Source organism: Eschrichtius robustus, chromosome 1 (genome assembly GCF_028021215.1).
Source record: "Eschrichtius robustus isolate mEscRob2 chromosome 1, mEscRob2.pri, whole genome shotgun sequence".
NCBI classification, from domain to species: Eukaryota; Metazoa; Chordata; class Mammalia; order Artiodactyla; family Eschrichtiidae; genus Eschrichtius; species Eschrichtius robustus.
Window position 1 is genome coordinate 14,456,138 of NC_090824.1, and position 18,723 is coordinate 14,474,860.

General features: G+C 41.4%; 1 protein-coding gene across 3 annotated transcripts in view; it reads left to right on the forward strand.

Annotated features, from left to right (window-relative positions):
• The first annotated feature begins 265 nt into the window (after positions 1–265).
• FOXN3 (forkhead box N3) overlaps positions 266–18,723 on the forward strand; it is a 406,233-nt gene continuing 387,775 nt past the window's right edge. For all 3 annotated transcript variants that reach the window (XM_068541804.1, XM_068541828.1, XM_068541837.1), the window contains exon 1: positions 266–417. The gene's annotated coding sequence lies outside the window, so the exon portion shown is untranslated. The remainder of the gene's footprint in view (positions 418–18,723) is intronic.

Genomic DNA, 18,723 nt, shown 5'->3' on the forward strand with positions numbered 1-18,723 from the left:
TTCAATGAGTTCAGTTGTCGCCAATGTTTTTCTTTTAACATCTTAGGCCGGGATTTGACATTAAGCTCCAGCTCATCCGCACCTACCGTGTCTGATTTTGAAAGGGAACGACGGGGTTTTCGGTTTTCCCGGGGAACCACGGTGCTCGCGAGCCGCCTGCCGTAAGTGCGGGCTGCAGACCTGGCCGCCGGCGGGCGCGCGGCGCGCACTAGGACCCAGCAGGGCTCCGGGCCCGGGTGGGAGCCGCGCCGCCGACCCCGGGCGGGCGCCGGGGCTGGAGCCGGGGTTCCGGCCGTGATCGGCTGCAGCTCTGCCGGGAGACGGCGCGACCCGGCGGCGGGGCCACCCGCGAGTCCAGCGCCGCCGCAGCCCCCCAATGCGGCCGCGAGAAGCAGCAGGGGGGGCAGGCGATCGAAGGTAACGAAAATGGGGCTCATTTCCTGCCTCCTGACCTTCTGCTCTGGTTCAGCATTGTCACGAGAAGCCCTCACAGTTCAGGCTGCTGCATTTTGGGGCACCCTTTGATTTTTTAAGTTGTCCGCCCCCGTATTTCCACCTGGTTTCAGATTGATTTATAGCATGCAGTCCGAATGGGAGAGATTCAGGGCTGGCAAGTTGCATATTTTCATTAGTTTTGTCTCAAAAGTAAGTTCATTAAAAAAAAAAAAAAAGTTTCTCAGGCATTTGTGGATAGTAGTTTTTAAATTTTTTAAAAAAATAGCAGACAAATGGATAATTTTTAAAAATTATGAAATAATTGATGTAATTCTGTTAATTACTTCCTAGGTCTTTACTTTTGTGGGCTCCCCAGGCATTACTTTTATTTTCAAGGAACTAACGTGTTAAATGTGGAGTTTGGCTCGGGCAGAGTTTACAGCATTGCTGTCGCAAGTGTTTTGCTATCAGTTATAAACAGTGTCAAATCTGTGGGCAGTTTAAACCTCTTTTCAAATACTGTAACTGGTTATCCTGATATGACATATACAGATGAGAGTTTCCTTTGAGGGCAGTCAGAATATTTCTCTTTTTGGAGAAACCTGGTTTTGAGGAGAAAACCATGATTACTGGCTGGGGAGGCTGAAGAGACTATTTTTCATGCTTTGTTTATACTCTCGGATTTGACATTTGGGAAAGGGAAACACAGTCTTTCTTGGCAGCTTTTAATGGAGGGATTATTAATTTATTTAATTTATTAGTTTCAATTGGTTGGGCTCGGGGAGCCCTCTGTCACAGGATATGCTTAAGGTGACACATTTGCCAGCAGTTGGGACACATGATTTGCACATGTAAAATGTGCTTCAGCCGAAAGGTCTGGTCTGCTGGGAGCTCCCATGTGGAGCTGTTGTGGGCAGGGTGCGGCTGGCTCATTGAGGAAAAAGGGAATCATTTTCCTTAGCTAAGGAGACATCCTGTTATATTCCTTTTGTTCCCTGTTTTTCATTGATCGCCAGCGCTGCCTTAGAGAGGGGAGAGCAGCTCGGAGAGCTCGGAAGACTGCACAAATGACTCCAGCCCACTCTGCTCTCACACTGATTGGTCAGTTCGATGAAGACTTAGGGAAACAGTCACCCAAAACCTTCTTTGAAAATCATGCTGTAATTTCAGAGTAGCCTTCTCGTGCCCAGATTTCTGCAAGGCTGATTTTTAATTTGGGTGCAGTTTGCTTGAGATACCTTTGTGTTTAATTTTTTGTTGTTGCTTCTATCCAAAGAAAGTAGGCCATTCTGGTGACAAATTTCTTTGCAGACATCAGCTTTTATAGACATATCACTTTACAATACGTTCTCAATGGTTTCTCCTTGGGAGTTATAGAATGCAAAGTTGTTCAACTTAGAATAATTTTTCCTGTTTTTTTTTTTTTTTTTTTGATCTGAAGACTTAAATATCACTGTCAGCAGACGGTGCTTAACTGTATCTTTATTTTGATAATGTAAGTGTCTTGTGCCTTATTAGCATGTATCATGCACTAAATTTAAGTCTGTTAACAGTGAAAGAAAAAGGCCACGAAGAGCCAACAATCAAAATCAGCTTGCACACTGTTATAAGAAATTGTGGCATCTGGTTTGAGGAGAATGCATTTCAAGTTAAAAAAAAAAAAAGGGCATTCTTCACCTTAAAAGAATGAGTTGGTAAATATTGTGAAATGTTCTACTTAAGAGGAAAAATATAAGGCCGGTGGACAACTCCATTTGAGCCTTAAAACACCCCAATTAAAGAAGCACCGTCCCAGAAGTTGTTAAATGTATAAACACTTTTCTGATTGGCTTAAAAATTTAGACACAGGAAGTGGATGGTATCTAACAACCGATGAGTAGAGACATGGTTGTCATGGAAACTGAGACGAGTTACCCCCTCCAACACACGTACACTACCATAACCACCATTTAAAAAACAAAAAAACAAAACCTGCATGTCATCACAGATGCCTGGAGAACATGTTGCCTTCTGTAAGCTTTCCCACAGCATCTGTTGAAACCTGAGACCGTGCCTGTCAAATCAAGGTCATTTTACAACAACAACCAAAAATGCAGTCTCCTGGATTTCATAACTGTATTTTTACTGAAAAGATGTGAGGAAAAGGGCTTAAAGCAAGGATGAGCACGCGTGCTTACTTTGCATTTTGCTACCTCGGAGTTGCGCCAGGGAAGGCTAAGAAGAATGTATTTGATCACTTAATTGTGGAAGCGAACTGATTTGTATGTCTACTGTTAGAACAACACTCTTTCTTTGTGGAGCTGTAAAGACTAGGCTGTTACCTGTGGCTGAAGAGTCATTTGGGGACGGTATAATGAAGAGTTTCTGTTTGCAAGAGGCTTCTAACTTGAACTGTTGCAATTGAATGTGAAGAACTGTGGCATTTTGGAGCTTTGCTCTAAGGCTGCCTGTACAGGATAGATGAAGACTCTGTCTGGTGCTTTGGGAAGTATAAGGAAGGGTGTTCTTAGTAGCGAAGCAGGGAAAGGATAATCCTAAACAGAAATAAGGGCTCTTTCAAAACTGCAATTATTATTATTTTGGTTAACTTAGAAAAGTTTCCTCTTCTTCTGTGGATGGAGAAGAGTGCTTTAGTTTTTAGGATAATTGAGAGGTTCCCCAACTCAAGGTTGCGAATATTTTCAATATCTTGGTAGTGGTTTTAGTGAGGAGAGTAAAGAAAGAAAAGTTTGGAGTTCTCCCCCTTTCACTTTGCTAAGCGAAAAATAACTGAGGAGGCTAAATTTTGAATTTGAGGATCAACATTGAAGCTTGTAAATATAAAACCAGTGCATTTCTTATATTTTTCTAATCTTGTCAATGGTAGTCTTTAAATTTGAAGTGCTTGATATTCATTTAGAAATATCCTTCTTACAATCGTGATGATTTATAGCATGGTATTGCTTAATCTTAACTGATTTCTGGTCAATTTTACATCTCACTTAACTAACACTTTGGTCTTTTTAAAAAGCAGAAAATTTCCCTTGTTTTCATCAACTAATTGCATGGTGGCAGGGGAGAGGAGGTGGAAAGAATCCTAACTATACTGTAATATTTATTTAATATCCTGCATCTATGCCATAGGAAATACAGACGTTAGAAGCAATATAGCATCATTGGGGTGATTTAGCATGTACTTCATGATCCCATCTTGTCAAATATTTAACTGATTGAGATTTGGTGAAAAAGGTTAAGCTTAGTGGCACAACTGTTCTCTTTTAGCAAAGGATTTCCTGTAGGGAGCTTTCTTATCTTTCAACTATGTTCATTGGCAGGAAACATGTCAGTTGCTTGTTTTTACAAACTGAAGGAAATGAATGGGATTTGTTAGTTTCTAGAATCTGCCTTCATGCTCCATTGTCTGTCAAATAGTTTGCTCAGAACAGTTCATTTTTAAATGGACTTTTGAGGAGTACAATTAAATTACTCCAAATCTTTGGCTTTTCTGTTCATTCATTTTTGACTCTGAGATTAGAAACATTGGTCATTATACTGCTATATACAACTTATTTGACCAACACACATTAACAAGATGTTCAATAAAATTCCAATTCATTTTCAGTTGTCAGATATATAGACATTGACTGAAGTTGGCGTTTTTTGATGATGATGCCAGATTTCTAATAATTAGCCCAGAATACCAACCAAATGCCAGTTTTGTGGAGAGGTAAAGGGAAAGAGGCAGCTTCATTCTTCTCTTGGCTTGTAACAGTAAAATCCATAAAGATTAAATGTCAGGTGTATGCCTTCTTTGCTGATGGAGTGGGGGAAGAGTTGGAATTTGGGGAGGGGCTATAGCTAAAGCCAGGCTGGAGTCCGTATGAGAAAAACGAATCATAACCTTGAAAACATTTATTGTGCAAAACTCTGGATTACTTTTTGAATATGATAAATAAATATATTTAATAGTTTCAATTCATGTATGTTTCAAATTTTGGAAGAGGAAACAGGGTGTGGTTCTTTAAAGGAAAATAGGTACAGAAACCTCCGTTTGAAGGGAACAGCCTGGGGAGGGGGTTAAGAGAGCCTAAGAGAGCCTAAGATAGGGCACCATTTGTTGTGATGGTTTTCACACATTTTTGAAGACATCATTTTGGTTTTATATTTAGCGCCAAATGGAGTCTTATGCAGGACCCTAATATATGAGTGGAATAAAAACAGAGCTGCTCTGGGGGAACCGAGAGCCAGGAACCCAGAATCTGCTCTTTTCTCCTGGGCTGTGCCTGGGGCACACCCTAGGACCTGTGAACTGTTTGAAAACCACTGCTTTTAAAGTGCCCCAAATATTCTCTAAGGAAGACCCCGAGGGAATTGCTTGCAGAGTCCTGGAACTTCTGAGCTGAAGAGAGAACTTTTGCCTTGACAATTTAAGAGGGCACTTGCGCTCAGAGGAGGAAAAAGGAATGGCAGACAATGGGCTCTAATAAGCCATTCTGTATATAGCGCTAGGTTGGACTGGCTATAAGTATGAAAGAGCCCTGGTTCCATCTGTAATAAGGGAAGGGGAAAGGACTTTTTTTTTACATCTTTATTGGAGTATAATTGCTTTACAGTGCTGTGTTAGTTTCTGCTTTATAACAAAGTGAATCAGCTATACATATACATATATCCCCAGGAAAGGACGTTTTTAAAGGGCCCCCTTTCCTCCTAAGTTACAAGAACATCATGTGGAGGTGTTTGAGATTAGTCGGTTATCATTGTCCTGGAATGTGTGGATTTATTCTAGTACCACCTCAGGATCTGTTATATCACTGTTACTCTATCTGTCAGTGAAAATTATTTCATATTAAGTGTCATTCATGAAATGAAAGTTTGCCAAGCTATATAATCTGCTTGGCAGACACGGTAGTGTTTTGAGTGTTGAGTAAAATGATAACACATGGATGATATTTGAATATCATCAAACATATTCAGATTATCTCTTCTATTCTGAGATTTACTGAAATGGCAGTATTGGGATTGAGTTCAGTTCCCCTTTTTTACATCCCAGAGGCCATAAATATTAAGATTTCTAGGGGTGGCGGACAGAGGGATCCCCTTCACTTCCACTCCTAATTTTCACAACCCCTTGATTCACATATGCTCGGTTACAGAAAAAAGGAGCAAGCAGCAGAGACTTCACACAAACGGTTATCATTAGCATTGTGCTTCTTAGGGTCACAGCAAACCTCCTTGCATTGTTTCTTGGAGGCTGCAAACTTGGGGAGTTTATAGAGGTAGAAAGGACAGCCCCCTGTCTGCATGCTCCTATTACTTCCACTGTGCTTGCCATGTTTCTAGTACCTGTGTGGGTCAGAGATGGCGATTAAAATAATCAATATTCTGGGAAGCCACAGATCTTCCAACAATTTGTGCCGGCACTTTCTCTTCTTTTAAAGAAAATATTTCCTCTAGAAAGATAAAACTAGTATAAGCACAAAATAGTTGGCCGTGGCAGTGGATGAAAATGACTGTGGTTAACTTTTGTTTGTTGAATTGGGTTGAATAAAGCTTTTCATGTTCAGGCTGTTTAAAGCGATCTTATTCCTCCTCCCACCTGCATTTCAAAGAAGAATGAGTGTGTACAGCCATAGAAAACCAACGGAGCTGTCCCAAGGTGTATTCATCATAATAGACCAGTGACTCTCCTTGAGTGAGCATTTATACTCCGATGTTCCTGGGGACTTTGTTTTGGAACTCAAGGATGCTGTCCAGTTACCAGGACCTTGCTGAAGTTGTTAATGGAGGACTCCAAATATTACACAGAGTGTCTCCGCTACCTTTGCAGATGTCGCTTTCTTAAGATTCAGACAGTAGCAAGTCCTGCTGGAAGAGGTGATTTTAGAATATTATACAAGGTTAGATTTTAGATAACCTCAGATTTCTCTTTAAAGTCTGAAATGTTCTAGTTCGGCAAACTTAACATTTTTGCAGCCTGTAAAATGAAAACAGTTACCATTTAATGACTAGTTAATAAGGTCTCTAAATTAAGACAGTCATATTGTTTTGTGGAATTGGATTTAGCATTTAGAATGGTCTCTCGGAAAAGAAATAAGTTGCTCGTGGTAAGTTTGGCAATATTGGGTAATATAGAAAAATCACATCAAACTGATAAGGGGTTTTCGTTTATCAGGTGCTGCCCCTATTACGTATTATAATAATCTAGTATTAATATAACATTACTACTACTACTAATAAATAATGATAATGTGCAGTAATGTCCCTTCACAGATGAAGAAACTAAGGTAACTATGTTTCCAGGCCGCACACTCTTTGGTACAACTAGTTCTCACCCTCAGGCCCCCTGACTCCAAGTTCCAGTCGTTTTCCGTCCCACTGGCTACCTTACAACTGCTCCTCTGTTTCTATTCCAGGGTTGATAACTCCCCCGTCTATGCTTGAAATGGAGTCTCCTCCTGGGAAAAATTGCAAGGGGTGGGAAAAATATTGTGATTTTGGCAAGAAGTAGGGTTTTGCTTCTTGACATTCTGTATTCCCATGTTTGACCATTAGTGATGGGAGGAACCTTTTAGTTCCCTGGTCAGAGCTTACCTTCCTTAATTTATCTTCATCTTTTCTTTCTTTGAATGAATTTTTTTTAATTAATTGATTTTTGGCTGCATTGGGTCTTCGTTGCTGTGCGCGGGCTTTCTCTAATTGCGGCGAGCGGGGGCTACTCTTTGTTGCAGTGTGTGGGCTTTCTCATTGTGGTGGCTTCTCTTGTTGCAGAGCACGGGCTCTAGGCACACAGGCTCAGTAGTTGTGGCGCACAGGCTTAGTTGCTCCGCGGCATGTGGGATCTTCCCGGAGCAGGGATCGAAACTGTGTCCCCTGCATTGGCAGGCGGATTCTTAACCACTGCGCCACCAGGGAAGTCGCCACCTCCATCTTTTGAATTTCCCTTCATGCATCCGTGAGCACATTCACCTAGTTGGTAAACAAAAGGCTCTTACCACAGGGATATGATTTTCTTTAATTACCCAAATATTACACTTAGAATTTCTGTTGGTGGCATCCAGAAAACAGATTTCCTAGACAATGTTCTCTTTGTAATTCATATGAACTGCTGAACAAACTCAGAGATGCAAATTCAATGATATCTCCTTTATTTTTTTCGGAATAAAAAGCAAGTGGCTTAAGTTGTCAGATTAGGAGGCTGTTGGGTATCTCTTTCTTGAGATCCCCTTACCTGTAAATCAAACAAACTCCACATGGGTTTATATAGACCAAGTAAAACTGGGTTAGTCTGACCTTCTCATCTAAGCAAGGAGCTCTGCTCTCTTTCTGGCAAAGGGGAAAATGACAAGTTAAATCTTCACCTGGGCACCCCACTATGCCTGGTATGTATGTGACCGGTTGGAACTAGCAATGGAACCGATGTGGACATTTTCAGTGATGCAGGTGCCTGGCACTTTCTAATTCTCTGGAAGACTTCAGGTAAATGATCAGCACTTGAATGGAACTAATTCATATTTCACACGTGTACTTTCACAGATCTCACATGTGAAATCATTTTAAAGAATTGATCTAGGGACGTGTTCAAGATATATATGCACCAATTTGGGGGAACGAATCATCCACCCATTCATTCAATGAACAGTTATTGCGTGCCTACGGCATATAAGCAACTGTGACCTGTGATAGGGAACTAAAGGGGAAGAAATCACCGGCACAGCCAACCAGCTGGCTTCTTAAACCAGCTAACTCTGACTGGCTTCTTAAACTGTATGTATCCCCAAATTTGGCCCTATTGAAGTTTATATTCTAAGCTGATGTCGACAGATTGAAGTGACGCCCTCCCCGAGTTCCTCTCTCCAGGTATAAGTGGACCGTGCAAGGAGGATTCCAGGGTGGGTAGTTTACTTGGGAGATGATCCCAGGAAGACAACAGTAGGGGGCGCGAGTGGGAGACTCGTCTATCCCCCCCACCCCGCCCCCTTCCCCCCCCCCACCCCGCCCCCTTCACCCCCCCCATCCCCGGTTACACTGCGAGGGGAACCTAGGCGCGCTGAGAGCTGGTGTCCAGCATGTCGCTTCCAGGCACTGGTTGATGATTCTCAGGAGACGCTGATTCCCAGCACTTGAGGTTGGTGCACGAGCTTCGGCCAGACAAGGTTCTCAGGGAGGGACTTGATGCCTCTGGTCGAGGTGAGGCTCGGACTGGTGGCGCTCAGTAGTGAGGCCTGAAGGGGACGTGGGCCGGGCACCGTCAGCCTCTACGATGCTCTCCACTTCTCAGCTCCTTCCACGGTCTTGGAACTGAGAACGCTTTACAAGAGTCATTTTTAGTGGTCCTCTGAACTTCAAAATGAAGATCCTGAGAAAGTGGTTTTTCGGTCTGAGAAATGGGAACAAGAGAAGGACATAAGCTCTGAGTTTAAGCATTCAGGCAGAAATTTTCTATAAGGGCACTTATTTTGTTGTGTATGTTTTGTTTTGGTTTGGTTTTTCTCTGTTACAACCATTATCCTTGTTTCCCAGGTTGAGAAACTTGGACAGCCACTTGCTTTACGTGCCAGATATTTCATTTATCATCAGGGCTCCTTGCTGCTTTCTTTGAAATGCACCTCCTGGTCATCTCCTCATCTTGAGTTCTAGTGCCTCACTCTGAGAATACTGCTGGGAACCTCCAAGTTGCTCTGTCCCTCCTGGCCCCTTTCCTCCCTCTGTCCTCCTGAAGACTTCTGTCCCTAAACCACTCTGGAAGTTATGAGCTTTGAAGTTAGACTTCTTGCTTTCAAACCTACATACAGCTGTGTGACCTTAACCTCAGGCTCAGTAATGTGAAATAAGACTCATTAATGTGGAAATCCTGAAAGGATGCTTGTGAAAGCTAATGATAAACCCTTGACAGACAGCCTGACGCATAGTTACAACTTAAATTATTGGAGCTATTTTTATTTTTACATTGTTATTGTTGTGTTATGTCCCTCATCTACTAAGAACCTATGCGGGCTCCCTGTTGCTCTCCTCACCCTCCTTACCGAGTCTGTCCTCCTCTGCCTAACTTTCAAGACCCTCTATAATCTGGCCGTCCCCATTAGTGCTCAGGAAATGCCCCCAGATCTGGTCAGGGTTCATTCATCCCGGAACTTGCCTTATTCCTTCCAGCTTCCCTGACTTTGTTCATATTGTTCCCTGACCACAACCTTCTTCTTCCCCGCTTCACACATTGTAGGGTCACCAGTTTCACCCACTCTGCAACCGTGAGGTGCAGAAAAATGCAATTTGTCTATTTTGTCTGCAGCAAACCTTCCTCCCAGCAAACACCCATTGGTTATCAGGAAAAAGAATAATAACTTTTGATGCCATCCATTTAAAAACTTAGTTTGATCTGATAATCCAAATAGCCCCTTAAGATAATTCTCAGTCTTCCTAGGAAAACAATATCCCTTCCTTCCTGTTGTTCCCTTTCTTTGCCTGTGACGTCAGAGTGTGGGGAAGGGGTGTCTCGTGTACTCTTATTTCTTACAGAGGACTAGCAACTCTGTTTCCTTAGTTACGATGGCCTTGGCTCTCAGAGGCTGGGTCTCTTGCCACGGTGTTGCTTGTTCTGTATTAGCAGATGAAGTCTGTGGCTCTTATAACACATAGTCTAGTCCAGTGGTTTCCAAAGATTCAAAGTAAAATACAGATACATTTTCATGAGATTCCAGTAAGCATATATGGACAGGTGATACAAAAGTTTTTACAAAATAACCTGTATAGCTGAAATAGAAATTTTACAAGGTATTATTATCCTTTTTATACTTGATGTACTCTGATCTTTTCCATTCTATTTTATTTAATGAAAAAAAACTCCAAAAACAAAAAAACACACTTGGGACCCAATAAGTGACCCGAAGTTTGCAAAAAAAGTTGATCTGGTAATCCTCTTGGCTTTATCAGAACCTGACGTGGCATCCTCTGCTGGCTGGGTCCGCCCTCAGCTCCCACTGGCAGCAAACTCTGAGTATGCGTGACACCATCCATCAAGCCCACTGGCCTGGTGGTCCTTGCAAGGGGTCCACTACTCTGTCCACAGTCTACCCGAGGCACCCCACCACACAGCTCCCTCTGTTTGATCAGGCTGCAGTGCTGGGCTGAGGAAGCTGTGTTCCAGGCTGGTGCAGACCCTCTCTTCCTAGGGCTCTGGATGATGGAGGGGGATGGACACAAAGACATCCCTCTGCACTCAGGGGTACCTCCTCTATCAAGAGGCAGAATCCACTGTCGTCTTCTCTTATCTCCTTTTTCCTTCCCATCATTAACTGGACCCAGAAAGAGGTGGGCTTTTCTTTCACTTCCCCTCCACCATCTCATCCTTCTACCATCCAGGCAGAAAGATTAGCAACTTCACTATCACTCATGGAAGAAAGCAGTATCTTCTGCTGCCTTCAGGTCAATTCTTTGAGCTGGGTCCTCCAGACTGCTGCTAATAGGCGAAAATCCTGTCCCAGGAGAAAGCCTGACTTTCAAGGCTATGGAATTTCTGCCTATGGCAGTCAACTAGTTTCCCACCTATGTCCATTAACTACATTTCTAAGACTCCCTTGCAGCTAAGAATGGCAAAATTTGGGCTTCCCTGGTGGCGCAGTGGTTAAGAATCTGCCTGCCAATGCAGGGGACAGGGGTTTGAGCCCTGGCCCGGGAAGATCCCACATGCCGCGGAGCAACTAAGCCCGTGCACCACAACTACTGAGCCTGCGTTCTACAGCCCGCGAGTCACCACTACTGAGCCCGTGTGCGACAACTACTGAAGCTTGAGCGCCTAGAGCCCATGCTCTGCAACAAGAGAAGCCACGACAATGAGAAGACCACGCACCGCAACAAGGAGTAGCCTCCCCGCTTGCCACAACTAGAGAAAGCCCGCGCACAGCGTTGAAGACCCAAAACACAGCCAAAAAAATAAAAACAAATAAATAAAAAAATTTATAAAAAAAAAAAAAGATTGGCAAATTTCTAGCCACTTGGATGTGAGTAGATGTGAAGTATGTTGTTTCTGGTTTGTGCCCTTGTTTTTCATTTTTTTAAAAAAAGGAATTCCTTTATTTTTATTTTATTTATTTATTTATTTATTTTTGGCTGTGTTGGGTCTTCGTTTCTGTGCGAGGGCTTTCTCTAGTTGCGGCAAGCGGGGGCCACTCCTCATCGCTGTGCGCGGGCCTCTCACTATTGCAGCCTCTCTTGTTGCGGAGCACAAGCTCCAGGCGCGCAGGCTCAGTAGTTGTGGCTCACGGGCCCAGTTGCTCCACGGCATGTGGGATCTTCCCAGACCAGGGCTCCAACCCATGTCCCCTGCATTGGCAGGCAGATTCTCAACCACTGCGCCACCAGGGAAGCCCCCCCTTGTTTTTCTTTATAATTCTACCACATACTTTTTAAATCCTGAAACTGTATATAGTTTAGTTGCACATGATTTCATATAGATGGAAACATTATATATATATATACACACCCACACACCATTTGTAGTATATATAGATATATAGTATAGATACGTATGTATTTATATATATGTAAACATATATTGTGTGTATATTTATGTCTACAGTTACATCTGTAGACAGATGGATTTTTTTTTTAAGTGAACACACCTACGTAACCAGCACTTATATTAATAAATAGAATGGGGGCTTCCCTGGTGGCGCAGTGGTTGAGAATCTGCCTGCCAATGCAGGGGACACGGGTTCGAGCCCTAGTCTGGGAGGATCCCACATGCCGCAGAGCAGCTGGGCCCGTGAGCCACAATTACTGAGCCTGCGCGTCTGGAGCCTGTGCTCTGCAACAAGAGAGGCCGCGATAGTCAGAGGCCCGCGCACCGCGATGAAGAGTGGCGCCCGCTTGCCCCAACTGGAGAAAGCCCTCGCACAGAAACAAAGACCCAACACAGCCATAAATAAATTAATTAATTAAAAAAAATGTGAATAATTTATTAAAAAAAAATAAAAAATAAATAAATAGAATGTTAGCTTCACCCAAGAGGTCCCCTTATGCTCCTAAGGCACTATCTTTTGCAGGATGACCACTATCCTAATTTTTTTTTTAAATAAATTTATTTATTTTTGGCTGCATTGGGTCTTCGTTGCTGCACATGGGTTTTCTCTAGTTGCGGTGAGTGGGGGCTACTCTTCGTTGCAGTGCGCGGGCTTCTCATTGTGGTGGCTTCTCTTATTGCGGAGCATGGGCTCTAGGCACACGGGCTTCAGTAGTTGCAGCATGTGGGCTCAGTAGCTGTGGCATACGGGCTCAGTAGTTGTGGCTCGCGGGCTCTAGAGCACAGCCTCAGTAGTTGTGGCGCACGGGCTTAGTTGATCCGTGGCATGTGGGATCTTCCTGGACCAGGGCTCAAATCCATGTCCCCTGCATTGGCAGGCGGATTCTTAACCACTGTGCCACCAGGGAAGTCCCTATCCCCATTTGATCTATTTTTTTACTGAGAGAAGTGTATTAAAAATCTCTCAGTAAGGTGGTAGATTATCATTTTTTTCCTTGATATATTTTGAAGTTACACTATTTGGTATATACACATTTAGAATTCTTCTATCTTCTTGGAGAATCAAATTTTTTATTATTATGAAGTAGTGCACTTTAACTCTCATAATGCTTTTCGTCTTAAAGCATATTTTGTCTGGTGTCCATACAACAATACTAGTCAACAGTAGGATATAATAGCTTCTTCATTATTAGTTCTTGCTATTTGTTTTCCATTCTTTGTTTTGTCAAACTCTTCACATCTGTATTTTATTTTATTTTATTTTCTATTTTTTGGCCGTGCCGCACAGCATGTGAGATCTTAGTTCCCTGACCAGGGATCGAATCCACGCCCCTTGCAGTGGAAGTGAGGCATCTTAACCACTGGACTGCCAGGGAAGTCCCTACATCCTGTATTTTAGATGTACCTTTTGTAAATGACATAACACTGGGTATTGTTTTTATGCAGTCGTACATATCTTTTAAATGAAATATGTAAGCATTTATGTTTATTGTAATTTCAGATTGATTTCAATTTATTCTTTCATGTTATTTTATTCTTTCCATTTGTCCTACCTCTTCATGTTTCTTTTTTTTTCACCTCTTGCCTTCTTTTGAATTGATTAACATTTTTTCCTTATTTCATGTATTATTCTATAGTACTTTGAAAGTTTTACACTCTATTATTATTCTTTTAGTGGTTCTCTAGAAATTTAAGCATGCATACTTAAAAGTCTAAAGTGAATCATTATCTTTCCTCTCCTCCTAAACAATGCAAGGAGCTTAGACCATTTAATTCCAGTCATTACCACCTCTCACCCCTCCCCCTGCTATCTTGGGTCCCATTTTTGCCCAGTGTTTTAGTTCTATCTTGTGGTTTTTTTTAGCCTCGTGGGTTAGACATTATCATTTAAAAATAGAAATTTGTTCAGATTTACCCACATATTTATTACTTTCTTTGCTTATAATTTATTCCCCGACTTGTACTCCCCTACCCATCACTTCTCTTCATAGATTTCGTTAAGTGAGGATCAATTGAGGGAGACCTATTTTACTTACTGTTTGTTGGAAAATTCTAATTCTTTCCTTTTTTTCCTTAAAATATAGTTTTGCTAGGTATAAAATTCTGGTTACTTTCTTTCAACACGTTAAAAATGTTCTGTTGTCTTCTGACTTCTGCTGCTAAGAAATAATACTAAATCTAATTGCCATTTGTCATGGAAGGTATTCGTTTTCCAAGAAAGCCTTATAACTGCTTTGAAGATATTCTTTTTATCTTTGGCATTCTGCAGTTTTATTATAAAGTGTCTATAGATGTGAATTTCTTTTTTTTTTTTTTAATTTATTTATTTATTTATTTTTGGCTGTGTTGGGTCCCCATCTCTGTGCGAGGGCCCTCCCCAGCCGCGGCAAGCGGGGGCCACTCTTCATCGCGGTGCGCGGGCCTCTCACTATCGCGGCCTCCCGTTGCGGAGCACAGGCTCCAGACGCGCAGGCTCCGCAGTTGTGGCTCACGGGCCCAGCTGCTCTGCGGCACGTGGGATCCTCCCAGACCAGGGCTCGAACCCGTGTCCCCTGCACTGGCAGGCAGACTCTCAACCACTGCGCCACCAGGGAAGCCCATGAATTTCTTTTTTATGTATTTATTTTGCTTTGGATTTTTTTGTTTGTTTTGTGAATTTGTGGATTGATTTTTTTTCATCAATTCTGGAAGATTCTCAGAGTACTATTCCTGCTTAGTACTCTTTTTTCTACTTCTGGAGTTTAGATTAGGTATATGTTAGACTTCTGTTGTCTTCTCTATGTATTAACCTCTTTTTCATATTTTTTGTCTATATAATATCTTTATATGCTACAGTCGATAATGTTTTCAGTCTTTTTTGTTTCTTGTATCTAACCTGTCTAATCTTGCTCACAGTTTATATACTTGTTTTCTTCTATTATTTTTTAAACATTTATTTTATATTGTGCATCTGATAATTTTTTAGACTTTTAAAAAACTGAAATAGAGTTGACATACAATACTGTTAGTTGATAATTTAAAAATTTGATGTCTATGGGTTCAGTTCTACTATCTCTTATTTCTGCTAGTTTTTGTTCATGATGCTTTGTTTCTATATGCATGTGTGTGTGGTTTTTATTTTACTTTGTTTTATTTTACTGTGACCTTGTTTTTTTTTGACTTTATCAATGGGAATGATTTGAGGTTTGAATTGAAGGTGAGTTTCACTAGATTTTACATTTGTTTCTCCCAAGTGCCTGGGATCATCACCAATCTGCAAAGCAAGGACTTAAAAATTCTCAACTAGAGGTTTGGGGACCGACCATGTAATCAATTCATACTCAAAACCCATGTAAGGATTGTCTTATGGTTATAAATGTTCAGTAAAGATTTTCTCCCTTCTACTGAGCACTGATTCTTGAGACAGGCAATTCTGGTAGCCTTTTGGAGTCCTATCTTTAGCAGGGCACCTCCTATTACACTTTGTACCTTGGTGGGCCCTGGCTTTGTCAGTGCCAGCAACTTTATCGCTGACCCTTATGCCCTGCTAACTTGTAAAAACAGAAGCCTAAGTTAGCATTTCAAACTATTTTTGAGGCAATGTTTTGTCCAGCATTTTTGATTGTTTTCAGAAGATTTTAAAGGTATCTATTCTGCCATATTGCCAGAAAAAGAACTATTCTTTCTCTTTGTATTCCTTATTTAATAATCCTAATAGTCCCTGAAACATATGAATGCCTCTGGGCAACTAGGGTGAAGATTATATGTGCAAAAAACCGTAGAGGCAAAGCACAGTCATTATTTTCAAAATATTACCTCCTGACACACATATTCTGGGGTAATTTAAGCCTTAACTTGTATTAGTTGAGGTAACACTAGTTGCTTCAATAAACCCAACATAGTGCAGTGAATCAAAACAATAGATGTTTATTCCTTATATGTCCAAAATGGGTATCCCTGATTAAGGGATGGCTCTGATTCAGGTGGTGATTTAGGGTATGAGCCACTTTCCTTCCTATGGCTCTGCCATTGTCAATCTATGGCTCCCAAGGTCATTGTGCTTATTTGGATCACACTGGCAAAAAAGGAAAGAATGTGGAGACTCATGAGTGGCATGTTTTTACCAGCCAGCCCTAGATGTGGCACATTCCACTTCCTTTCCCATTCTATTAGCTAATACTTGGTAAGATTGCCACATCTGACTGCAAAGAGGGGTTGCTGGGAAAAGTAGTCTGGATGTGTGTCTAGGACAAAGAAGAAACAGGTTTAACAAATAACCAGTCTGTCTCTGCCATGTATTTCCTCCGTGAAACTTCAGCCCCACCTGATTTCTCACTTCTCTGAGCTCCTGTTTCACTTATAATCAAGGCCACCAACTTTAGGACCTAATTATCTTGAATTATTTCATGTTTGTACAGTTTAAATCCCCAACTATATAATAACTTCCTTGAAGGTGTGAATTTTGTGCTCAACTTTTGAAAATGTCCCCTACCACTCAGTTTTGAACATGCTGTGTGGTGTCAAAAAAATTAAACCTCTGAATGAAAGGAGAGGTTTCTTGTTGTAACATATTTAGGGATGCAGCGTTGTGGTCTGCAACTTATTCATTATGTTATGCCTTCAACTTTTCTTCTTAGATTTGAAATACGTCGAAATAAAAACTTGGAGAAAACCCCAAACTTTGGGAGTCTGGAGGGGGCACTGCAAACAATAGTGGCATTTCCATGGGGGATCAGTTTAATCTGTCTTGGTAGCTTCTTCTGCACTGTTGAAATCAGCCTTTTCTGCTCTCTCTGGGTTGTTATGAGAATTCATTCAGTCATTCTGAAAATATTTGTTGAGGTCTACGGAGTGCTAGATATTGTTGAGAGGCAGGGCATTGGGAGATGAGCAATACAGATAAGACTCTGCCCTATAGGGGGATGGATGAGGAGGTGCAGACAAACTGCTTTGAGTGGAAAAAGACCTTTGTAGTTGGCTCTGTGACTGCTACAGTGATGGTGAGGTTCTAGTTATTTGTATGATGTGGGAAAAAAATGGCTTGGTGCTGTCTCAAGCCCTTAAGTAGAGACCTTGCCCTCCTTTTTCCTTTGGTTTTAGGTCTTGCTTAAGGAGGCCAACCTTTCTCCAGCCTAGTATTTAACAACAAGCAGAGGAATTTAGCTCTTGAATATTCTTCAGAGCCGCAGATAATCTCAGCTAAACTGGGCCCTAGGTTATTTACTTGAGTTTAACTCATTACTTTGTTGCTAGGCTCAATGTTTTCAATGCTTCACTTTTATTTTCTGTTGCTATTGGTCTTAGTAAATGAGAATGACATATGGACCTGAGTTAAATTGTTGGAATCATAATTTGCTTTCATTGAGTAGTTTTCCTTCTCTACTGCACTGTACTGTGGATGGGAAAATACACTGACATCTTAGAAACTCTAACTAATCTATTATCCATCTGCTCGGATGCAAACACAATGCATGTGGCAAATTACTTTATATGCTGATAAAGCCTGTGCTTTGGAAAAATGTTGTGCTGTTTATATACAAAACATTGTTTTGAATCATGCCATCTAAAATATGCAGATGAAGAAAAGGAAGTGTATTCTGAATACAACAAAATTCCAGGAAGGGTCAGGCTGCAAAATACAAGATGTGGTGAGTCTGTAATTAGATATTGACCATGTTTTATTCGATTGAGCAGCTCCTTGGGCTTAGCTCTGACATTGGTCAGAGAATAGCTTTCCAGCCCAAAGGAGTTCACTTTAGAAGATGACCTAGGTGGATAATATAGCTCCCTCAAAAGCCAAGGCAGAGCTAGCCCTTCACTTATTATGTTATTTCCTTCATGGAACAGGGCATAGAATTTCTGGCAGATGAGAGCAGAGTACAGAATTTCTAATAAGAGAGATGAAGTTGGGGGGGGGTACACAGTGCTCTTTTTGAAAATTATGTTCATTTTCTTCTCAACTCTAAGGCTTCTCTCTTAACTTTTTAGAAAAAATTCTCTCTTGTTTGGAAGAGTTTCCAAAACTAGTCTTTTGGAGGTACCAAGTCTCAGCCAAGGACATTAATAAGATATAGAACCCATGAACTAGCAGGCTGGGTAGAATAGTTAAGTTCTTCTACTGATACAATGAGCTACTGAATGGTATCTTCTCATATTGAACAAGGGCTCATTTGTATCCTCAATACCAAATATTCTGTCACTACAAAGGGTAGGGACAAAATCTCCACATTCTTGATATGGCCAATGTGAATTTTAAATTAGTTTATATTTTTTAAGCAAAGTACTCCGTGCATTATTATTGGGGTGACCATATATCTTGATTTGTTTGTGATAGTTTGGGTTTGTGCCTACTGCCCCAGTGTAATGACTAATACTACCTCCTTTCATTTTCAAAAGCATCCTGATTTGTATGATAAATTATGGTCACCTTACTTACAATGGTAGTCAATATATCTAGCAATAGTAGATCCAGTTTGTTTAGAGACCAACTCTTCTGCTGAGAAAAGATGCTTAAAATTAAAAAGAAAGAAAGAAAAAAGAAGTCAGTTTGGAAGCATTGGAGAGCCATCAAGGCAATGCCATCAATAGCAGAGCTAAGATTTGGGGGCAGGAAAGTCCCCTCATCTAAGAGGTGAGCCCAGCTTTTGTATCTTCTTCTTGAGACAATTATCAATTCCAAAAGTAGTGGCTAAGAGACTAAAAACTTAACAGAGCTTTCAACAAACTCATGGGGTTAGGTAGTCAAGTCCTGCCAAGGAGCAGAAGCCCTAGTAAACAACCTCAGTTTTCATTTGGAGCTCTGAATCAAGATGAGC